Raw genomic sequence first — 22,663 nt, forward strand, 5'->3', positions numbered from 1 at the left:
TGTGCAATATGATAGGTTTTCACAAACATCTGTGATACGTCGTCGTAGGTCCTGCAGTGTTGGTGCAGGGGGTCACATACACCTGCTGTTTGATGTGACCTCACAGAAAGAAGTCTAATGGTGTCAGGTCAGGTGAGCGTGGAGGCCACTCCACACAGCCACCATACCCAATGACTTGTAGGAAGGTCTCCATGAGGTATCGCTTCACCTCTGCAGCCTTGTGAGTTTTACACGTTTTAATCATAGCATTTCTGTATGCAAGGTGTCGATTCCTATTGAATTGATGATGTCCTACAATTTTGCAATTCACTTTTTTTCTTTATCTCGTTCTGTTTTCAAGATAAAAATGCTAACTCCGTATTCCACCAGGTGGCGCTATAGGTGGTATCATTGCGTAGCGCATGGCTACTTTACTATACCTAGACACCACTTCTATGCCTATAGCTGCCGACGTTCTCATGTTAATGGCGGTGGACACACTGTATAAAGGAATGCTACAAAGTCTATCACACATTTATGAACTTCTAAACTCACATATGCCAACCTGCCACACAGTACACAGCTTGCATATGCTAACCTGATTAACTTACACAACTTACATATGCCACCCTGATACTGTATACAACCCACATATGCCACCACATTATCACATACCAGGAAAACCCTAGATAATTTTCAATATAGAGACACTTGTTGGGGGTTTCTACTATTTTTGCATTCAAGGGCTCTCCAAACGTGACATGACTCCTGCAGATAATTCCATCATAGTATGTTCTCTAAAACGTCGCTCCTTGTTTTCAGAGCTTTAGGCTATGTGCCCACGGGAGCCTGTTTGTGCGGATTTTGCTGCAGAAAGCCTGCGGATTTTTCGGGATTTTCCAGATAATTCCGCAGGTTTTGGCATGTACAGGCACTCCCCATGTTATCCTATGGGACATGGGGAGTGCTGTGTCCACACTGCGGAAAGTGCAGCTGCCGACCATGCTGCGGATGTAGGCATCCGCATGTGTAATTGCATGTCAATTATTCATGCGGAATTACCTGCGGATGTCCTGACTCTCCGCTATGGAGATAAGAGGCCGGGACGTTCGCAGGTAAGCCGCATGAATCTCCGCATGTTTCCCGCAGCTATTCCGCTGTAATCTAGCAGCTAAAAATAGCTGCGGATGGAGGCGGGCAGCTGCGGAAAACATGCGCTCATACCTGTGAATACATCAGCAGGTACGAGCGCCCGTGGGCGCATAGCCTTACAGTAGTTTTCCACCACATATGGGGTATCTGCGTACCTAGCAGAAATTGCTCAACAAATTTTGGGGTCGATTTTTCTCCTCATATCCTTGTGAAAATGGAAAAATTAAAATTAGGGTTAAAGCAACATTTTTGTGGTAAAAAATGTCTTTTTTTTTTTTCTCTTAATTTTCACAGTTCAACATTGGAAAATTCTGTGACGCACCTGGGGGCTTAAAGTGCTCACCAAACATACATAAAATTTCCTTGGGGGAGTCTAGTTTCCAAAATAGGGTCACTTGTGGAGAGCTTCCACTGTTCAGGTACCTCAGGGACTCTCCAAATGCGACATGGCGTCTGTTAACAATTCCAGTCAATTTTGCTTTCAAAAAGTCAATGGTGCTCCTTCCCAGCCCTTCCGTGCGCCCAAGCAGTGGTTTTCCACCACACATGGGGTATGAACATATTCAGAAGAAATTGCACAACAAATTGTACAGTACAATTTTCCTGTTACCCTTGTGAAAATGGAAAATGTGTAGGAAAATGTTGAATTTTCATTTTTTTTTCCTTCTACATTGCTTTAGTTCCTGTGAAGTACCTAAAGGGTGAAACTTCTTGGATGTACTTTTGAGCAGTTTAAGGGTTGCAGTTTTTAGAATTGTCACTTTTGGGTATTTTAGGTCACCTAGGCCTCTCAAAGTCACATCAAGTGTGATGTAGTCCCTAAAAAAAAACAAAAAGTGTTGTAAAATTTTGTTGGAAAAATTAGAAATTGCTGATTTAAACTTTGGAGCGTTCTAACTTCTTAAGAAAAAATATAGTTACAAAATTGGTGTTGATGTAAACATGTGCGAAATGTTATTTATTAACTTACTAGAAGGTGGCCCGATTCTACGCATCGGGTATTCTAGAATTTACGTATTGTGTAGTTCATGTATGATTTTTGTTATATATATATAGATGTTGTTGTGTGTAGTTACCAAGTGTTTGTGTAGGGCGCTGTACATGTTCTGGGTGTTGTCTGGGTGTGGCGGGGGGTGAGAGCGGTGTTGTATGTGTGTTGCGTGTGTTGCGTTGTTTGTGGAGCGCTGTGTGTCTGTAGCGTTGTGTGTTGCGCGGTTTGTGTGTGTGTGGTGTGTTTTGGGGGGAGGTATGTTTTGTGCAATGTGTGTGTTGTGCGGTATGTGCGTATATTTGTGTGTGCCGCGGTGTTTGTGTGTTGGGTGTTGTGTGTGTGCAGCGTTGTCTGTGTGTGTGGGTGTCTGTGTAGGGCAGTTGTTTGTGGTTCCCTGTGTGTGTGGTGTGTTGTGCAGTGCGCGCGCGCGTGTGTGTGTGTTGGGGGAAGGTGTGCACTTCCCATCGTGCTCCATCCCCCATGCAGCGCACTCCCCATCGTGCTCCATCCCCCATGCAGCGCACTCCCCATCGTGCTCCATCCCCTATGCTGCGCACCCCCCATCGTGCTCCATCTCCCATGCTGCGCACTCCCAAACGTGCTCCATCCGCCATGCTGCGCACTCCCAAACGTGGTCCATCCGCCATGCTGCGCACTCCCAAACGTGCTCCATCCGTCATACTCCGCACTCCCCATCGTGCTGCATCCCCCATGCTGCGCACTCCCAAACGTGCTCCATCCGCCATGCTGCGCACTCCCAAACGTGCTCCATCCGCCATGCTGCGCACTCCCAAACGTGCTCCATCCGCCATGCTGCGCACTCCCAAACGTGCTCCATCCGCCATGCTGCGCACTCCCAAACGTGCTCCATGCTGCGCACTCCCAAACGTGCTCCATCCGCCATGCTGCGCACTCCCAAACGTGCTCCATCCGCCATGCTGCGCACTCCCAAACGTGCTCCATCCGCCATGCTGCGCACTCCCAAACGTGCTCCATCCGCCATGCTGCGCACTCCCAAACGTGCTCCATCCGCCATGCTGCGCACTCCCAAACGTGCTCCATCCGCCATGCTTCGCACTCCCAAACGTGCTCCATCCGCCATGCTTCGCACTCCCAAACGTGGTCCATCCGCCATGCTGCGCACTCCCAAACGTGGTCCATCCGCCATGCTGCGCACTCCCAAACGTGCTCCATCCGCCATGCTGCGCACTCCCAAACGTGCTCCATCCGCCATGCTGCGCACTCCCAAACGTGCTCCATCCGCCATGCTGCACACTCCCAAACGTGCTCCATCCGCCATGCTGCGCACTCCCAAACGTGCTCCATCCCCCATGCTGCACACCCCCCATCGTGCTCCATCCCCCATGCTGCACCAGCATCAGCCTCTCTGCCCGCAGCATCAGCCTCTCTGCCCGCAGCATCAGCCTCTCTGCCCGCAGCATCAGCCTCTCTGCCCGCAGCATCAGCCTCTCTGCCCGCAGCATCAGCCTCTCTGCCCGCAGCATCAGCCTCTCTGTCCCCAGCATCAGCCTCTCTGTCCCCAGCATCAGCCTCTCTCATCCCAGCATCAGCCTCTCTCATCCCAGCATCAGCCTCTCTCCTCCCAGCCTACCCCAGCCTCAGCCTCCCCCAGCATCAGCCTCTCTCCTCCCAGCATCAGCCTTTTCGGTCCCCAGCATCAGCCTCTCTCATCCCAGCATCAGCCTCTCTCCTCCCAGCCTACCCCAGCCTCAGCCTCCCCCAGCATCAGCCTCTCTCCTCCCAGCATCAGCCTTTTCGGTCCCCAGCATCAGCCTCTCTCCTCCCAGCCTACCCCAGCCTCAGCCTCCCCCAGCATCAGCCTCTCTTCTCTCAGCCTCCCCATCCCAGCCTTCCCCAGGATCAGCCTCTCTCCTCCCAGCCTCCTCCAGCACGCCGTGCTCCTCTGCTGACACTCACAGATCCGATCGCATACACTCACACACACACACACACCCCCGATCGCATACACTCACACACCCCCGATCGCATACACTCGCACACCCCCGATCGCATACACTCGCACACCCCCGATCGCATACACTCGCACACCCCCGATCGCATACACTCGCACCCCCCCCGATCGCATACACTCACACCCCCCGATCGCATACACTCACACCCCCCGATCGCATACACTCACACCCCCCCGATCGCATACACTCACACCCCCCGATCGCATACACTCACACCCCCCGATCGCATACACTCACACCCCCCGATCGCATACACTCACACCCCCCCGATCGCATACACTCACACACCCCCGATCGCATACACTCACACCCCCCCGATCGCATACACTCACACCCCCCCGATCGCATACACTCACACCCCCCCGATCGCATACACTCACACCCCCCCGATCGCATACACTCACGCACACACCCGATCGCATACACTCACGCACACACCCGATCGCATACACTCACGCACACACCCGATCGCATACACTCACGCACACACCCGATCGCATACACTCACGCACACACCCGATCGCATACACTCACGCACACACCCGATCGCATACACTCACGCACACACCCGATCGCATACACTCACGCACACACCCGATCGCATACACTCATGCACACACACGATCGCATACACTCACGCACACACACGATCGCATACACTCACGCACACACACGATCGCATACACTCACGCACACACACATTGAAGATATTGCACATACGCGCTCATACTCACAACATCCGGAGATACCACATGCTTCTGGCCATGTGATCCTCCGGCAGGTCCTGGAAGCTCACAGCACAGTATCGCCGCCGAGAAGCAAGCGATATCCCAGGATGTTGTGAGTATGTGGATGCGATCTGATGTGTGTGTGTGCTGTTATGTGTGTGCGTGTGTGTATGTTCCGCCGCTGCAAGACCTTGATGTGTGGATGCGATGTGATGTGTGTGTGAGGTGTGTGTGAGTGTGATCTGATGTGTGTGTGTGTGTGTGTGTGTGTGTGTGTGCTGTTATGTGTGTGTATGTTCCGCCGCTGCAGGATCTTGATGCGCTGGTAACTATGCTACCATGGTTACCAGCGTATCTCGTCCCCCGCTCGCACGGGAGCCCACACCAGCATACGCCGGCCAGCCCCAGCAATGCGAGGGTATGTGTCGGCTGGTTTGGCGGCGTACGCTGATGTGGGCTCCCAGGGGTACAGTACTCACCTGGTAGTCGTGGCTCCGTGACAGTGTCGGTTCGGGGAATGCGTGGGGGGGCGGGGCCAGAGCTAGCGTGCATTGCGTGAGGGGGGCGGGGCGTGGCCGAGTTGCCAATGCCTGCAGGGTGCCGGGGCGAGAGGCAAATCTGTGGGGGGGGCGGAGCCTGGGCGAGCGGCCGGCCAATCCGTGTGGGGGCGCAGCCTGGGCGAGCGGCCAATCCATGGGGGGGGCGGGGCCATGGCGAGCCCAGCGGCCAATCAGCTTTGTGTCACCGTAAGGACACAATTTTGGAGCAAGACAGACACAGACAGACAGAATAAGGCAATTATATATATAGATTAAAACCTCCATGTGTAGGGCTGAGTTGGGACCTACTGCTTTTTAAAGAGAGGGGCTTCAGTTTACAGTAGGTACTCCATATACGATATATATATGACGTGGCCACTGGGCAGATATAGAAATGGCCATTTTTGCATGTTAAATATCGCGAGTTTTTTCTTAGATTTCCTTAAGCAGTTATGCATGTCTATATTATGGCTTTATTATGGTTTGCATGCGTTCGTATTACTGAGAACTCTCTTTTGTCATGACATGCAGTTATGCACCTGTTCACACTGCATGTTTAGGGAGTGCCATCAGTCTTTTTTGTCTAGGTAGGTGGTAGCTACCTCACTGTTAGTGCTTGGAAACTTTATTTTATTTTTCATCACGTTCAATTCTAAATGGACTAAAAAGGGTACATCCGAGACTTTAAAAAAATAAAATAAAATAAAGTTTCCAAGCCCTAACTAAAATTCACATTTTGTAATAATCCAGTCTAACTTAAAACTGGCTCGATCAAAGTGCACCTAACTTTTTTTTTTTATTTTACAAGAACACATTGTTCATTATGTCTAGTAACACCAATTCATTTTAAACTCTCAGTTCTCATTCATGGTATATATATATATATAATATATATATACAGTCATATGAAAAAGTTTGGGCACCCCTATTAATGCTAACCTTTTTTCTTTATAACAATTTGGGTTTTTCGCAACAGCTATTTCAGTTTCATATATCTAATAACTGATGGACTGAGTAATATTTCTGGATTGAAATTAGGTTTATTGTACTAACAGAAAATGTGAAATCCGCATTTAAACAAAATTTGACCGGTGTAAAAGTATGGGCACCCTTATCAATTTCTTGATTTGAACACTCCTAACTACTTTTTACTGACTTACTAAAGCACTAAATTGGTTTTGTAACCTCATTGAGCTTTGAACTTCATAGGCAGGTGTATCCAATCATGAGAAAAGGTATTTAAGGTGGCCACTTGCAAGTTGTTCTCCTATTTGAATCTCCTATGAAGAGTGGCATCATGGGCTCCTCAAAACAACTCTCAAATGATCTGAAAACAAAGATTATTCAAAATAGTTGTTCAGGGGAAGGATACAAAAAGTTGTCTCAGAGATTTAAACTGTCAGTTTCCACTGTGAGGAACATAGTAAGGAAATGGAAGAACACAGGTACAGTTCTTGTTAAGCCCAGAAGTGTCAGGCCAAGAAAAATATCAGAAAGGCAGAGAAGAATGGTGAGAACAGTCAAGGACAATCCACAGACCACCTCCAAAGACCTGCAGCATCATCTTGCTGCAGATGGTGTCAATGTGCATCGGTCAACAATACAGCACACGTTGCACAAGAAGAAGCTGTATGGGAGAGTGATGCGAAAGAAGCCGTTTCTGCAAGCATGCCACAAACAGAGTCGCCTGAGGTATGCAAAAGCACATTTGGACAAGCCAGTTACATTTTGGAAGAAGGTCCTGTGGACTGATGAAACAAAGATGGAGTTGTTTGGTAATACAAAAAGGCATTATGCATGGAGGCAAAAAAACACGGCATTCCAAGAAAAGCACTTGCTACCCACAGTAAAATTTGGTGGAGGTTCCATCATGCTTTGGGGCTGTGTGGCCAATGCCGGCACCGGGAATCTTGTTAAAGTTGAGGGTCGCATGGATTCAACTCAGTATCAGCAGATTCTTGACAATAATGTGCAAGAATCAGGGGATGGATATTTCAGCAAGCCAATGATCCAAAACACCGCTCCAAATCTACTCAGGCATTCATGCAGAGGAACAATTACAATGTTCTGGAATGGCCATCCCAGTCCCCAGACCTGAATATCATTGAAAATCTGTGGGATAATTTGAAGCGGCTGTCCATGCTCGGCGACCATCAAAGTTAACTGAACTGGGATTGTTTTGTATACAGTAATGGTCAAATATACCTTCATCCAGGATCCAGGAACTCATTAAAAGCTACAGGAAGCAACTAAAGGCTGTGATTTTTGCAAAAGGAGGATCTACAAAATATTAATGTCACTTTTATGTTGAGGTGCCCATACTTTTGCATCGGTCAAATTTTGTTTAAATGCGGATTGCACATTTTCTGTTTGTACAATAAACCTCATTTCAATCTAGAAATATTACTCAGTCCATCAGTTATTAGATATATGAAACTGAAATAGCTGCTGCAAAAATCCAAATTGTTATAAAGAAAAAAGGGTAACATTAATAGGGATGCCCAAACTTTTTCATATGACTGTGTGTGTGTGTATATATATATATATATATATATATATATATATATATATATATATATATATATATATATATATATATATATAAAAAGATTAAGTGACACATTCTTTTATATCTTTTCTTCTTGATTTTTACTTCTATGAACAGAGTAGCATTATGTCACAAAACACATCTGGAGTAATATACAAGTACATCTCAAGAAATTAAAATATCATCAAAAAGTTAATTTATTTCAGTAATTCAATATAAAAAAGGAAAACACATATATTATATAGAGTCATTATATACAGAGTGATCTATTTCATGTGTTTATTTCTGTTACTGTTGTTGATTATGGTTTACAGACAATGAAAATCCAAAAGTCATCTCAAAGGTAGAATTATCACCACAAAACACCTGCAAAGGCTTCGTAATACCTGCACAAGGCGGGTAAGCTACACAAGGTCATTGCTAAAGAAGCTGTCTGCTCACAGAGTGCTTTATCCAAGCATATTAATGGAAAGTTAAGTGGAAGGAAAAAGTGTGGTAGAAAAAGGTGCACAAGCAACTGGGATAACCACAGCATTCATAGGATTGTTAAGAAAAGGCCATTCAAAAATTTGGGGGAGATTCACAAGGAGTGGATTGCTGCTGGAGTCAATGCTTCAAGAGCCACCACACACCGAGGTATCCAGGACATGGGCTACAACTGTTGTATTCCTTGTGTTAAGCCACACATGACAAATAGACAATGCCAAAAGTGTCTTTCCTGAGCCAAGGAGAAAAAGATTTGGACCTTTGCTCAGTGGTCCAAGGTGTTGTTTTCAGATGACAGTAAATTTTGCATTTTAATTTGGAAATCAAGGTCCCAGAGCCTGGAGGAAGAGTGGAGAGGCCACAATCCAAGCTGCTTGAGGTCTAGTGTGAAGTTTCCACAATCAGTGATGGTTTAGGGAGCCATGTCATCTGCTGGTGTAGGTCCACTGTGTTTTATCAAGACCAGGGATAGCTGGCTATTTTCTGTGTCGAGACTCCTAACAGAGGTTCCATGGGCCTTTTGTGATTTGCATACTTCCCAGGGGGCAATGCACCTAGGATTTCACTGTGTTGAGAGCCTCGCTGGCTGCCGACAGTGTTTTCTGACTGGTCTCCCTGAGATCAGTGATTGTTTTGTCTTGTTGGTCTACTAGGCATTGCTCCCACCTGGCCAGAATCCTACTCCACACTGATGAGGGGCAATACCCCGAAATAGCTGTCTGTGGATGGATACCTGGCCTTGGTATCTCCCTTGTCATATCTTTAAACTCGTCAAGAGCTGGATATTGACTAAAAGGGCCACTTAATATGGTGGTTATGGTGGGCTCCTAAAAAGAGAAACTCCTTGGCTAGGTCCTTCCCGGAGGGATATCTGGCTAATTTCTGTGTCGAGACTCCTAACAGAGGCTCCATGGACCTTTTTGATTTGCATACTTCCCAGGAGGCAATGCACCTAGGATTTCACAGTGTTGAGCGCCCTCGCTGGCTGCCAGCAGTGTTTTCTGGCTGATCTCCCCGAGATCAGTGATTGTTTTGTCTTATCAAGACCAAAGTCAGTGCAGCCGTCTACCAGGAAATTTTAGAGCACTTCATGCTTCCTTCTGCTGACAAGCTTTTTGGAGATGGAAATGTCATTTTCCAGCAGGACTTGGCACCTGTCCACACTGCCTAAAGTACCAATACCTGGTTTAATAATCACAGTGTCACTATGCCTGATTGGCCAGCACACTCGCCTGACCTAAACGCCATAGAGAATCTATAGGGTATTGTCAAGAGGAAGAAAAGACACCAAACCCAACAATGCAGACGAGCTAAAGGCTGCTATCAAAGCAACCTGTGCTTCCATAACACCTCAGCAGTGCCACAGGCTGATCGCCTCCATGCCACACCGCATTCATGCAGTAATTCATGGAAAAGGAGCCACAACCAAGTATTGAGGCATTTACTGTACAGACTTTTCAGTAGGCCAACATTTCTGAGTTTAAAATCATCATTTTTTCAGTTGGTCTTATATAATATTCTAATTTTCTGAGATAAAGACTTTTGGGTTTTCATTGGCTGTAAGCCATAATCATCAACATTAACAGAAATAATCACTTGAAATAGATCCCGCTGTGTGTAATGACTCTATATAATGTGTTTCCCTTTTTGTATTGAATTACTGAAATAAATTAACTTTTTGATGATATTCTAATTTTTTGTGAAGCACCTGTATGCCGTATTTTTCAGATTATAAGATGCACTTTTCCTCCCAGCAGGTGGAGAATTGGCGCGGGGGGCTCTCTGTGCAGGGCGGCAGGCTGGCTGGCTGGCCGCCTTTCTGTGCGGAATGGCAGGCTGGCTGCCTCTCTGTGCGGGGCTGCGGTGGCCGTGTGGCAGGTGTCCCAAATGCTCTGGCTGAAAATGATGGCGTCTGGAGTCAGCGCGTGCGCAGATGGAGCTTTCGGCTGAGAGCTCTATCTGCGTACTTGCCGCTCCGGGCACCATTTCTTTGAAGCTCTGACCGCCCACAGAGTATCTTGGGACACCCGCCGGACTGACCTACTCCACACAGCCACTGCAACTTCCGCTGCCAGCACAGCTTTCGCTGACAGCACAAATCCCACCCGCACCGCTCCTGCGTCCTGTGACTCCACCAGCGCTGCCACCCCCCTCTGGTAAGACAACACCAGAGTATAAGATGGACTCCTTTGGGGGTTTTTTTAACCTTTTTTATCTCTAAATTTGGGGTGCATCTAAAACGAAAAATACGGTATATAGTTTGGAAAAACAAAAGTAAAAAGAATACATAAATGGGTAACTAGCAACACTGATACATACAATCAAGTGTCTCATGTGTTCAGAGTAATTCCAATTGGGAAATTTAAATGATCATGGAGGGGTTGCTCAAATGATGAAATTTTGGAAGAAGAATGGTCAATGTGTGCAGGGCTGGCGCCAGGTTTTTGTGGGCCCTGGGCGAAAGAGTCCCAGTGGGCCCCATCCACACAGATACATACACATACAGGCATACGTACACATACTTATTTAAAGAGAAATTCACAAAAACACATATAAATAGACATAAATCTAGACACAGTCACATATACTGACACACATAGATACACATCATACGTGCACACACAGACACATTAGAGATATTTCTAATATTGGGAGGCCGGCAACAGCTTCATTCACCTTCCCTGCTTGTCTCAATCCATCTCCTCCTGGGCATGTGTCTGTGCCGCGCTGATTGGTGGCCGCCATTAACAGACATGGCCGCACATAGAGAACACTAACACTGCTGTATATACATCACAAGAGAGGCTGGGGACATACACATTACTGGGAGGCATACATATTACTGAGGAAAGGGGTATACAGCAATGGGGGGAATACAGCTCTAGAGGGGGGGCAGTGGCTCTGGGGTGGGGGACAAACAGCTCTGAGATGGGGGATTACATGCAGCTCTGGGGGTGTACAACTCTGGGGTGTGGGGGGGACATACAGCTCTGGGGCGTATACAGCACTGGGGTGGGGAGACATACAGCTCCGCTGCAGTCCTGTCAGAGCGCCGACACTCCAGACACAGCGGGGAAGAGGGAGCGCGCTGCTCCGTCTCTCATCATTGCTTTCAATTTTATCGGCAACTGCAATGCCGATACAATTGAAAGCGCAATCCTCGGCGGGGGGGAGGCCCCCCTGAGTAGCGGTGCACCACTCCTGCCACTGCGAGTGGGCCCCCCAGCAGCCCAGGGCCCCGGCATTTGACCGGGTTTGCTGGGTGCTGACGCTGGCCCTGAATGTGTGCCAGATTGTTATAAAGAGAGTACACTAAATGGTCCATGGCAGGAGCCAAAAATAACAGAGAGGATATCTGTCCTTTGTGAGAGGGTCAGATGAAACACTGGCACAGAGAAAGTGAGTCCATGCTTGTGTTCACTACTCCTTTAAGTGTGGAGTATACTCCACTCCTATAGTGTGGAGTATAAAGGAAATAAAACCATCTTATACAGGTACAGTATGTGCAAAATAACAGCAGTATAACCATTAATGTGTTAATTAAATTTTTTGGTTAAAAATAAGATCCTACAACAATAATGACTAGGTGTAGGCAAGTAATGGGCAGCCAACAGTCATATGACGTGAGCAGCTAGCTGGGTGTAATTGACTAATTTAATGATCACGGGGGAACACTATTCTCCTTAAGGAGACTTTGCAAGCCAGTCTGGCTGCCAGGTAAGGGGACTTATAGCTGCAATGCCCCTAAAATTCCACGGGGGAACACTATATATCCTGAGTCATATTGCAAATTAAGAAATATATATCCTGAGTCATATTGCAAATTAAGAAATATATATCCTGAGTCATATTGCAAATTAAGAAATATATATCCTGAGTCATATTGCAAATTAAGAAATATATATCCTGAGTCATATTGCAAATTGAATAGTGTTCCCCCGTGGAATTTTAGGGGCATTGCAGCTATAAGTCCCCTTACCTGGCAGCCAGACTGGCTTGCAAAGTCTCCTTAAGGAGAATAGTGTTCCCCCGTGGTCCCCACATAGCTTTCTCATGAGCCAGATCAGACACCCCCATACTTTGCACTGACGAGGGGCAAGCACCCCGAAACACCGTGTCTGCAAATTGGGATTCTGATCTGGCTTATATATCCTGAGTCATATTGCAAAGGATTGTCGAAAATCCACTTGTGACTTTTAGGATCGCTACTTCCAATAGGTGGCGCTGTGCTAGAGTTTGTCTCCTTTACTGGAGAGACAATTTTAATTTAATGATAAAAGCGGAGTGTTCTAATAGCAGTGTAGAGTTCAATGTGAGGTCATATTATTATGGCCCTTATTTAAAGGAGGGCGGTAGCAAATGTACCTGCTGGTTTCAGCCCTTGCTCAGTGAGTAAAATGGGCCCTTACAGATATTGTACCGAAGGAGAAAGAACTTTGATCATGAAATTGATGATTGGAGAAGTGAAAATGTATAAACAACTGCAGAAAATAATTGGCTGCTCACCTAAAAAGATTTTGTATGCTTTAAAATGGCAAAACCAGAAACACGTGGTAGGAAAAGAAATGCTACCATCCGCATAGATCATAAAATATCAAAAAATGGCAAAGAAGCATAAAATAATCAGCTCCAGGTTGATCAAAGAAGATATTCAGTTACCTATGTGTACTGCAACCATCAGAAGATGTCTAGGTGAAGCCAAACTATTTGCTTCTGACGTCACTGCTGGTCAGTGGTATGTATGGAATATCTCATAAGCACTGAAGTAAGTAATTCAGTGGCGTCATTGCTCATTAGAAATTCCAGCCTGCCGCTGAGCGGCAGTGACCTATGGAGCTTAGTTCTGAGGAAGTTCTCAGAACTAAGCTTCTTAAGAATCAATGCACGTCTTGGGACATTACACTTTGGATTACATCAGAAAATCCTGTATTTATTTTGAAGTAATAAATTAGTGAATGTATGGTGGAGTGTTTATTCAAATAAACTCCCCCCTCTGTGGGTTTTTTTAACTCTATACCTGACAGGTTAGTAATGGGGGTATCTGATAGACACCTATCACTTGGCTTTGATGCCATATGTCGGTTCACAGCTGCCATCAATCCTAAAAATATTACCGCGATTGCTATCGCACCAGGGCAAGCGGGAAGAGCCTGGTAAAGCACCAGAATTGGCGCATGTAATGGATGTGCCACCCCTGGAGCACCTGCAGGCTTCTAATTTTAGGTTAGGAAACCATGAGCCTTTGCACCCTGATAATCCTAGCCCCCAGCTGTCTGCTTTAACTTTACAAAAAATAGGGCAGAGCCTATGCCAGTTTTTAAAATTATTTAAATAATTAACAAAAAAAACCTGCTTGTGATCACCTCTATTTTTGATAATCAGCCAATGTAAAGCAGACAGCTGAGGGTTACAGTCCACAGTTACTTGTTTTACCTGCGCTGCTTCAAAGGCGAGAGGTTACATAACTTTCTTTTATTATTTATTTCATATCTACAAGTTTGCAGAGCAATTTCCCACATTTTGCTTCCTTCTATAGTCTTACTTATGACCATTTTACAGCACAGAGGTTCAGGTCTCCATTGATTTATATGGTGTTTGTGATTAAGTCTGGGTCCCGGATCGAACTGTTAAGTAAGGTCTTTACCAACCCGAGCTTCCATGGGTCCGCTCATCACTAGATTAGAAACATAAGGAAGGATGTCTTGCTGCAGGGATTGGAAAAATTTACTAATAAGTAATTTATGACATGTCCATGACAATTTAACATAAAACTTACAATTTGGAAAAAAGGAAGTGGAGAAAAAAAAAGCATGATAGCCAATCTTGTCCTAATCAACACCAAAGCAATATTGAATAACAATAGCAATGTCGAAAACATTCACACCAAAGATTATTTTAACCGCTAACATATCAACAAACAAAAACAAAGATATGAGGGCTAACAAAACAAGAGAAGCTCGTGTTTACAATGTCTGGAACGGTGAAGAAAAGATAAAGCCAGAGAGGGAAGAAGAAGATAGAGGAGAAAGGGTTGGGGGGGGGGAGAGGGACAGGGTAGATGATACAAATGACGGGAAGTTAAGCAAACCAGGTGGAGAACTGGGGGATGTCTTTAAATGATGACTAGCTAGATTTTGGCATGCTGGTCCCAGGCATCATAGTCATGTACCATGAGGGACTGCCTTCCCTCAAGATGGCTCAGTTCAGAGATCCATTCCCCAACTGTAGGGGGATGGGAGATTTCCAATGTCGGAGGATCACATGATGATCTGCTGAGAGGAAGAATCATAGAGTATGCTTCTTTACAGCTTTACAGCTGAGATACTCCCAGAAATTAAGGAAAGAAGTGCAATCTGGGGAGACGGCACCAGACGGATATCTGAGACTTGGTAATAAATATGAAAAATAGAGTTTCAGAATGGCTGCACTCGTAGGTGACAAGACCACCATATATGGGACATGGTGCCAACATCACGCCACATCTCCAGCACATACATGTCTATTTTTAAAGTGTAAGATTTTGCTTTTGTTTAACTTTGAATTCTACTGTGTGCATGGTGACGCAATGATGTTCTTTGCCTGGATTAATAGAAACAAGAGGAGGAGCATAAAAGAATGCCATGTTTATTTATTTATTTTTTTTGCTATATGCCATTAATAAAAACTGAATATCTGAAATGCACTGTAATTAATTAACGTGATATTTTGTATGTTTATATAATATAAAATGGGAGAGCTTTGTTCTGCTGGACTACAGTGGGTATGGAAAGTATTCAAACTCCTTTAAATGTTAAACTCTTTGTTTCATTGCAGACATTTGGTAAATTAAAAAAAAAATGTTTTCTCATTAATGTACATTCTGCACCCCATCTTGACAGAAAAAAACCCCAGAAATGTAAATATTTTTGTAAATTTTTTAAACAAGAAAAACTGAAATATCACATGGTCATAAGTATTCAGACCCTTTGCTCATACACTCATATATCTGTCCATTTCCTTGTGATACTCATTGAAAAGGTTCTACTCCTTCATTGGAGTCCAGCTGTGTTTTAATAAAACTGATTGGACTTTAATTGGAAAGGCACACACCTGTCTATATAAGACCTCACAGCTCACAGTGCATGTCAGACCAAATGAGAATCATGAGGTCAAAGGAACTGCCCAAGGAGCTCAGAGACAGAATTGTGGCAAGGCACAGATCTGGGCAAGGTTACAAAAGAATTTCTTTAGTACACAAGGTTCCTAAGAGCACAGTAGCCTCCATAATCCTTAAATGAAAGAAATTTGGGACCACTAGAACACTCTCTAGACCTGGCCATCTAGCCAAACTGAGAAATCGTGGGAGAAGAGCCTCGGTGAGAGAGGTAAAGAAGAACTCCAAGGTCACTGTGGCTGAGCTCCAGAGATGCAGTAGAGAGATGGGAGAAAGTTTCACAAAGTCAACTATCATTGCAGCCCTCCACTAGTCGGGCCTTTATGGCAGATTGACCCGATGGAAGCCTCTCCTCAGTGCAAGACATAGGAAAACCTGCATAGAGTTTAAAAAAAAAAAAAAAAAAAACACATGAAGGACTCCTGTGAGAAATAAGATTCTCTGGTCTGATGAGATGAAAATAGAACTTTTTGGTGATAATTTTAAGTGGTATGTGTGGAGAAAACCAGCTCATCAGCTGCCCAATACAATCCCAACAGTGAAACATGGTGGTGGCAGCATCATGCTATGAGGGTGTTTTTCAGCTGCAGGGACAAGACGATTGGTTGCAATTGAAGGAAAGATGAATGCGGCCAAGTACAGAGATATCCTGGAAGAAAACTCTTCCAGAGTGCTCTGGACTTCAGACTTGGTCGAAGGTTCACCTTCCATCAAGACAATGACCCTAAGCACACAGCTAAAATAACAAAGGCGTGGCTTCAGAACAACTCTGTGACCATTCTTGACTGGCCCAGCCAGAGCCCTGACCTAAACCTAATTGAGCATCTCTGGAGAGACCTTAAAATGGCTGTCCACCAACGTTCACCATCCAACCTAACAGAACTGGAGAGGATCTGTAAGGAAGAATGGCAGAGGATCCCCAAATCCAGGTGTAAAAAACTTGTTACATCATTCCCAAGAAGACTCATGACTCTACTAGCTCAAAAGGGTGCTTCTACTCAATACTGCGCAAAGGGTCTGAATACTTATGACCATGTGATATTACAGTTTGTCTTGTTTAACCCCTTCACGGCCTTTGATGGATCTTTCCATCATGGAGCGTGTCACGTCAGTTCCCGCTCCCTGCCACGGGCAGGATGCGGCGATCCGCGCACATATCAGCTGTTTCACGGCCATGCTTTTTACTTACCGCCGCCCCCACTGGAAGTCACGTGAGTGATCACGTGACTTTCGGTGGTTGCCATGGTAGTACAGGGTCATGTGATGACGCCTGCAGCTCTGACAAATCACTTTCGTTTTCACTCGGCCCGGAGCCGAATGAATCAGGAAGTGACTGTATCTGCTGTTTACAGCTGTATAGCTGTGATCAGCAGATAGATAAGAGCGATCGGATTGCTGATCGCTATAGCCCCCTAGGGGGACTAGTAAAATAAAAAAAAAGTAAAAAAAAGTTTTAAAAAATAAAAATAAAAAACCTAAAAGTTCAAATCACCCCCTTTTCACCCCATTGAAAATTAAAGGGTTAAAAAAAATAAATATACACATATTTGGTATCGCCGCGTTCAGAAATGCACAATCTATCAAAATATAAAATCAATTAATCTGATCAGTAAACGGCGTAGTGGCAAAAAAATTCCAAATGACAAAATTACGTTTTTTGGTCACCGCAAGTTTTACGCAAAATACAATAACAGGCGATCAAAATGTAGAATCTGCGCAAAAATGGTACCATTAGAAACGTCAGCTTGAGACGCAAAAAATAAGCCATCATTGAGCCATAGATCCCAAAAAATGAGAACGCTACGGATTTCGGAAAATGGCGCAAAACGTACGCCACTTTTATTGGACAAGCTTGTGAATTTTTTGAACCCCTTAGATACAAGTAAACCTATACATGTTTGGTGTCTACAAACTCGCCACGACCTCAGGCATCATACCCACACATCAGTTTTACCATATAGTGAACACGGTAAATACAACATCCCAAAAATTATTGTGCCATCACACATTTTTTGCAGTTTCTCCACACTTGGAATTTTTTTGCTGTTTTCCAGTACACCATATGGTAAAACTTATGGTTTCATTTAAAAGTACAACTCATCCCACAAAAAACAAGCCCTCATATGGCAAGATTGACCGAAAAATAAAAAAGTTACGACTCTCGGAAGAAGGGGAGCAATAAACAAAAACACAAAAACGGAAAGTGCCCGGGGGCTGAAGGGGTTAATAAATTTGCAAAAATGTCTACATTTCTGTTTTTTTCTGTCAAGATGGGGTGCATTTTGTACATTAATGAGAAAAAAGGAACTTTCTTTTAATTTACCAAATGGCTGCAATGAAACAGCGTGAAAAATTTAAAGGGGTCTGAGTACTATACGTACCCACTGTATGGGCTGAACTGGATATGAACCGTGTTGGATTCCTCGTCAGGCATCTCCTGGGTTCATATTTTTCTTGAAATCAACATATCTTTGATCTTAGTTGTACTATAAACCTTTAGCTCCCGATTTATCAAGACTGGCTATTTTCTCGCCGGTCTTGATGAAGGGAAATGGTGGAGTCAGATGCTCTTGATTTATGGAGAGGTGTATGAATCGGGAGCATCTGACATGTATGCACCTCTTTGTGCTGAGCCAGAAATTTTACTCCAGTCCTTGAATGGCTTTGATGAATAGGGACCATAGTCTGCAGAGGGTTTTAGTTTTTTTTTTCTTTGTATGGCAAAAACGCTGCTGTTCTACTTGAATTTTGGCACAAAAAACCTGTAAATGCAGACTTAATATTGGAAACAGATCCGCCTGATATAACAGCAACTTAGTTAAAGAGTATTTGTTCTCTTATTAGCTAAAACAGCACAAAAAAATATTGTATTGTATTACAGAATACACTAGACACATACAGAACTCCTCCCCCAGTTAATGATTAATGATCTATATATATATACATAGGTATAATATATTGTATCTTTGTACCGTGTTAGGCCTCTGCCACACATCCGTGCCTCCGGCACGTGTTTGGCATTTTTTACACGTACCGGCGGCACGGAGACATGTACAGCAATGCTACCCTATGGTAGCAGGCACACACACGTAAAACCACACGGAACGTGTGTCCGTGTGCGTTTGTACGTGTGTGCGATTTTCAAAGCGCTGACATGTCAGTGTTTTCTCCGGCAGCACGGGTGTTACACGGCCCGCACCCGTACCACACGGGTGTAGTGTGGATGCGGTCCCGTGTGACACGCGCCGGAGTAAACACACATGTCAGGGAAAAAAATAAAAAACATTAACTCACCTTCTCCAGCCCTCCTGTCTCTGCCGCTGCTGCCTCTTGCTGCCGACCGCCGCTCATTAATCTCATAGAATATTCACTTCACTGCCTGGCAGCAGCAGCAGCGGGGAGACGGGAGGGCTGGAGACCGAGGATCAGCACCACGGACAGCAGCGCGGACAGCAGGAAGGACCAGGTGAGTATAATAATTACTGATTCTACGTGTGCTATCGCGGATAGCACACGTAGAACACACGTGTCACGCACGTACCAGAGACACGTACTTACCTGCACGCAACACGCAGGGAAAATACGTGTCTCTCGGCACGTGCGTGAAATTCACGTGAGTGTGGCAGAGGCCTTAGCCAGTAGAGATAAAAAAAAAATGTTTAAAAGAACTGAGGTCCTCAGTGGTTGATACCTTTTAATGGCTAACTGAAAGGATGGTAATAATAGCAAGCTTTCGAGACTACTCAGGACTCTTCATCAGAGGATTAGGTCGGTACGAGGATGACGCAGTGACACCATGCACAGCGCCAACCATAATCTTGCGCCTGCGCAAATAGCTCACCAGCACGCACGAGGGCAGCTACGTTTTCTGCTCTGCCCGCGATATGGCAGAGTGAACTGCGCCTGCGCGAGTGGACATGACTGCACAGGCACGAGATTTGAAAGAGCAATGTGGATAATGACAGAGGGCGTCATCCCGTCAATCAAGAAAGGAGGACGGCGATCAACGGCAGGAGGGGAATAAAGGAGCAGAAAATGAGCCAGCCGCCCGTCTGAGCCACACAGGTCATTAGCATACGTAACGGTCATGTTTTATAAAGTTATTTTTGGGGTCTGCAAGGGGAGTCGGGGAACAAGGTGCACCTTCATAGAATGCAGCCCAGGAGCTACAGAAGGTGATACTTTTAGTTTAATAGTGAAAAAACTGGTGACAGGTTCCCTTTAACCCAAAAGTCCTTTTCAGGGCTAATTCAAATCTATTCTCTAATAATACTGCTCTTAGCTGAAGTTAGTGTAGGAAGCGCTGGTGGAGAAGGGATGAGTGTATTAGAGGCGTCTAAGCAGTGATTATTGCCTTACATTTCATTCTGCTGTTACGTTAACCCACAAGTACTTTTCAGGGTTAATTTAAATCTATTCTAAAAATTCTATTCTATTGTATAATAATTCCGCTCTAATCTGCAATTAGTGTAAAGGCCACTTTACACACAGCGACGCACTCGAACCCGTCATTTGTGCGTCACGGGCAAATCGCTGCCCGTAGCGCACAATATCGTTAGTCCCCGTCACACATACTTACCTGCCTAGCGATGTCGCTGTGGCCAGCGAACCGCCTCCTTTCTAAGGGGGCGGTTAGTTCGGTGTCACTATGATATGGGACATGTGCTGGTTTAAGGCAGGGATGGCACACAGTGAACTATAGTGGTGGCTTGGGACTGAGTATCACTGGATGGCCTTCTAATAACTATGAGTGAGAGATGCCTTCTGGCCCTCTAAAAATTGAGTGAGGGCCACCTGAGGACTCTCTAAAAATTGAGTGAGGGCTGTCAGATGGCCACTTCAAAATTATGAGTGAGCGCTAGTGGTGGCTTGGGACTGAGTATCACTGGATGGCCTTCTAATAACTATGAGTGAGAGCTGCCTCCTGGCCCTCTAAAAATTGAGTGAGGGCCACCTGAGGACTCTCTAAAATTTGTGAATGAGGGCTGCCTGATGGCTCTCCAAAATTTGTGATTGAGTGAGGACCGCCTGATGTCCCTCTAACAACTGAGAGAGGGCCGCCTGATGTCCATCTAACAACTGAGGGCCGCCTGATGACCCTTTAACAATTGAGTGAGGGCCACCTGATGGTCCCCTAAAAATTATGAGCAAGTGCCATGTCATGAATCTGTGTACTGTATATGGTGGAAGAGGAGGAAGACATGAAAAATAATAAACTGTATACCTTTTTATTGTATTTGCATGAGAATACACCAGGGAAAAAAAGGAACATTTGAATTTGCTTTATTTTGCGCTGTTGTCAGCAGGTGGTAATAAGTCTGGGGAAATCCAAGTCTTGGTCATTTTGAGAACAGTCAGTTTGTCAGCATTTACACTTGACAGGCGGAAGTTATTATGCGCCCAATGGTACGAAAAACCAACGGAATCAGCTTAAGGAAGAGAACAGAACAGTGACTGAGTGACATGGCCTGTGAGCCTCAGATTTGCCTCAACTGAATAAAGAAAAAATAAAGATGAATTCATACAATGGGAGAAAAGCCCAAATTGCACCTTGTGTGTGAATAAATGGACAAAGGACTTATGGTGTTCTTTCCTGAGGATTAGTTGGAGGTTCATGAATTTTCATTGGCAAAGGTCTCCAAAGAGATAAAAAAAAGTTTGGAAACCCCTGCTTCAACCCAGTTGAAGCCTCGGGGCTGCCTGATCTCCTGAGCTGGCACAGGAGGAACTGCTGCCCACTTTAGCTGGAATATAAAAAAGCAACAACTAAGAGGAATAAATATCATTACTTACAGCAAAGATTTAACTGCAGCTGTACTTTACCTAGGCCAAAAAACTACTACTCCAGCGAGATACAGCTAAACCCCCACTAGGTGGAGGCATCACAGGTGCAGGAGGAGCAAATCACACACACGCTTCCAAAAGATTGAGGGGGCGATTGCTGGATGGTAAAACTGCACACTGATGGCTTGCATAGACCGCTGTTCACACTTGCAGATTCACAGTCACAAACCCGCAGCCTATTAGGTGACGCCCATACTATTAGATCAGGGGGCTGCCAAGCCGTACTCCATCTGTGCATCATACAGGGACAGGAACTCTAATATGCAAGGCCTAACAAAAAATGGCCTCGCTGTATCCTTTACAAAAAAAATATGAGGTTTTTAGTTGGTGTTATGGCCATAAGACGGAAGCCTACAACCCTCGTCACGGCAACCTCATGCTTGTAGGTCTCTACACTATATATAATATAAAAGCTGGAGCAAAATCAGTCGGATGACTGAAGGTTCTTGTTGTGCCAGTAGTGGCCTCAAATCCGGGACTCCTTGATGTTGGCCACAGACGTCCTACTTCTTTTAAGAGTCAATATTTTCTGAGGCCCTACTTTACGTGTGTTCTATTGTGTATTGGAGTGCCTCCATCAAATTTTTGTAAGCCCTTGCACATGTGCATGTGCTTTACCAGTCTGTCTTGCTAAATTCTCCTAAAAAGGGGCTGAAAGCCCATACTTACGAAGCGCTCACTGCTATCCTAATCCGGCATGAATACTAAGATTCTTTATAGCAAGATATTATTTATTTTAATAGCACATGAATAATCAATGGTACATAGGCATTAGCACTAGTTTATAGTCATAGAATCTTATACAATAACAGAAATATGCATCAACATTACCGTATGTTGTAGCACTCCTTTCTCATGGGAGGCACTCGATTAGTGAGAAGGAAGACAACCCGGCCTCTGCATCACAGGCGCAGTGCGTCCTTTTGAGCGTCCTGGAAATGTCCCTGTCTCACTAAGCGAGCCCTGTATTTTTATACCAAACTTTGTATATTGTGGTCGTCGTGTGCACTGAGTATTGCAATTGGTGACCAGCATGTGATTGCTGAGTCATGGTCATGTAAACTTGGCCATTTATATATGCTAAATATCTCATTTTTCTTAGATTTTCCTTAGCAGTAATGCAGGTCCATGTTCACACATTCATGGTTTCCATACTTTAGCATTATCAGAGTGCAAACTGTCTTTTTGTATTTTATGTCATGTTCAGTTATGCACCTGTTCACACGGCGATGAGTGCAGTCAGTCTTTT

The sequence above is a fragment of the Anomaloglossus baeobatrachus genome, chromosome 4 (assembly GCF_048569485.1).
Source record: "Anomaloglossus baeobatrachus isolate aAnoBae1 chromosome 4, aAnoBae1.hap1, whole genome shotgun sequence".
Taxonomy (NCBI): domain Eukaryota; kingdom Metazoa; phylum Chordata; class Amphibia; order Anura; family Aromobatidae; genus Anomaloglossus; species Anomaloglossus baeobatrachus.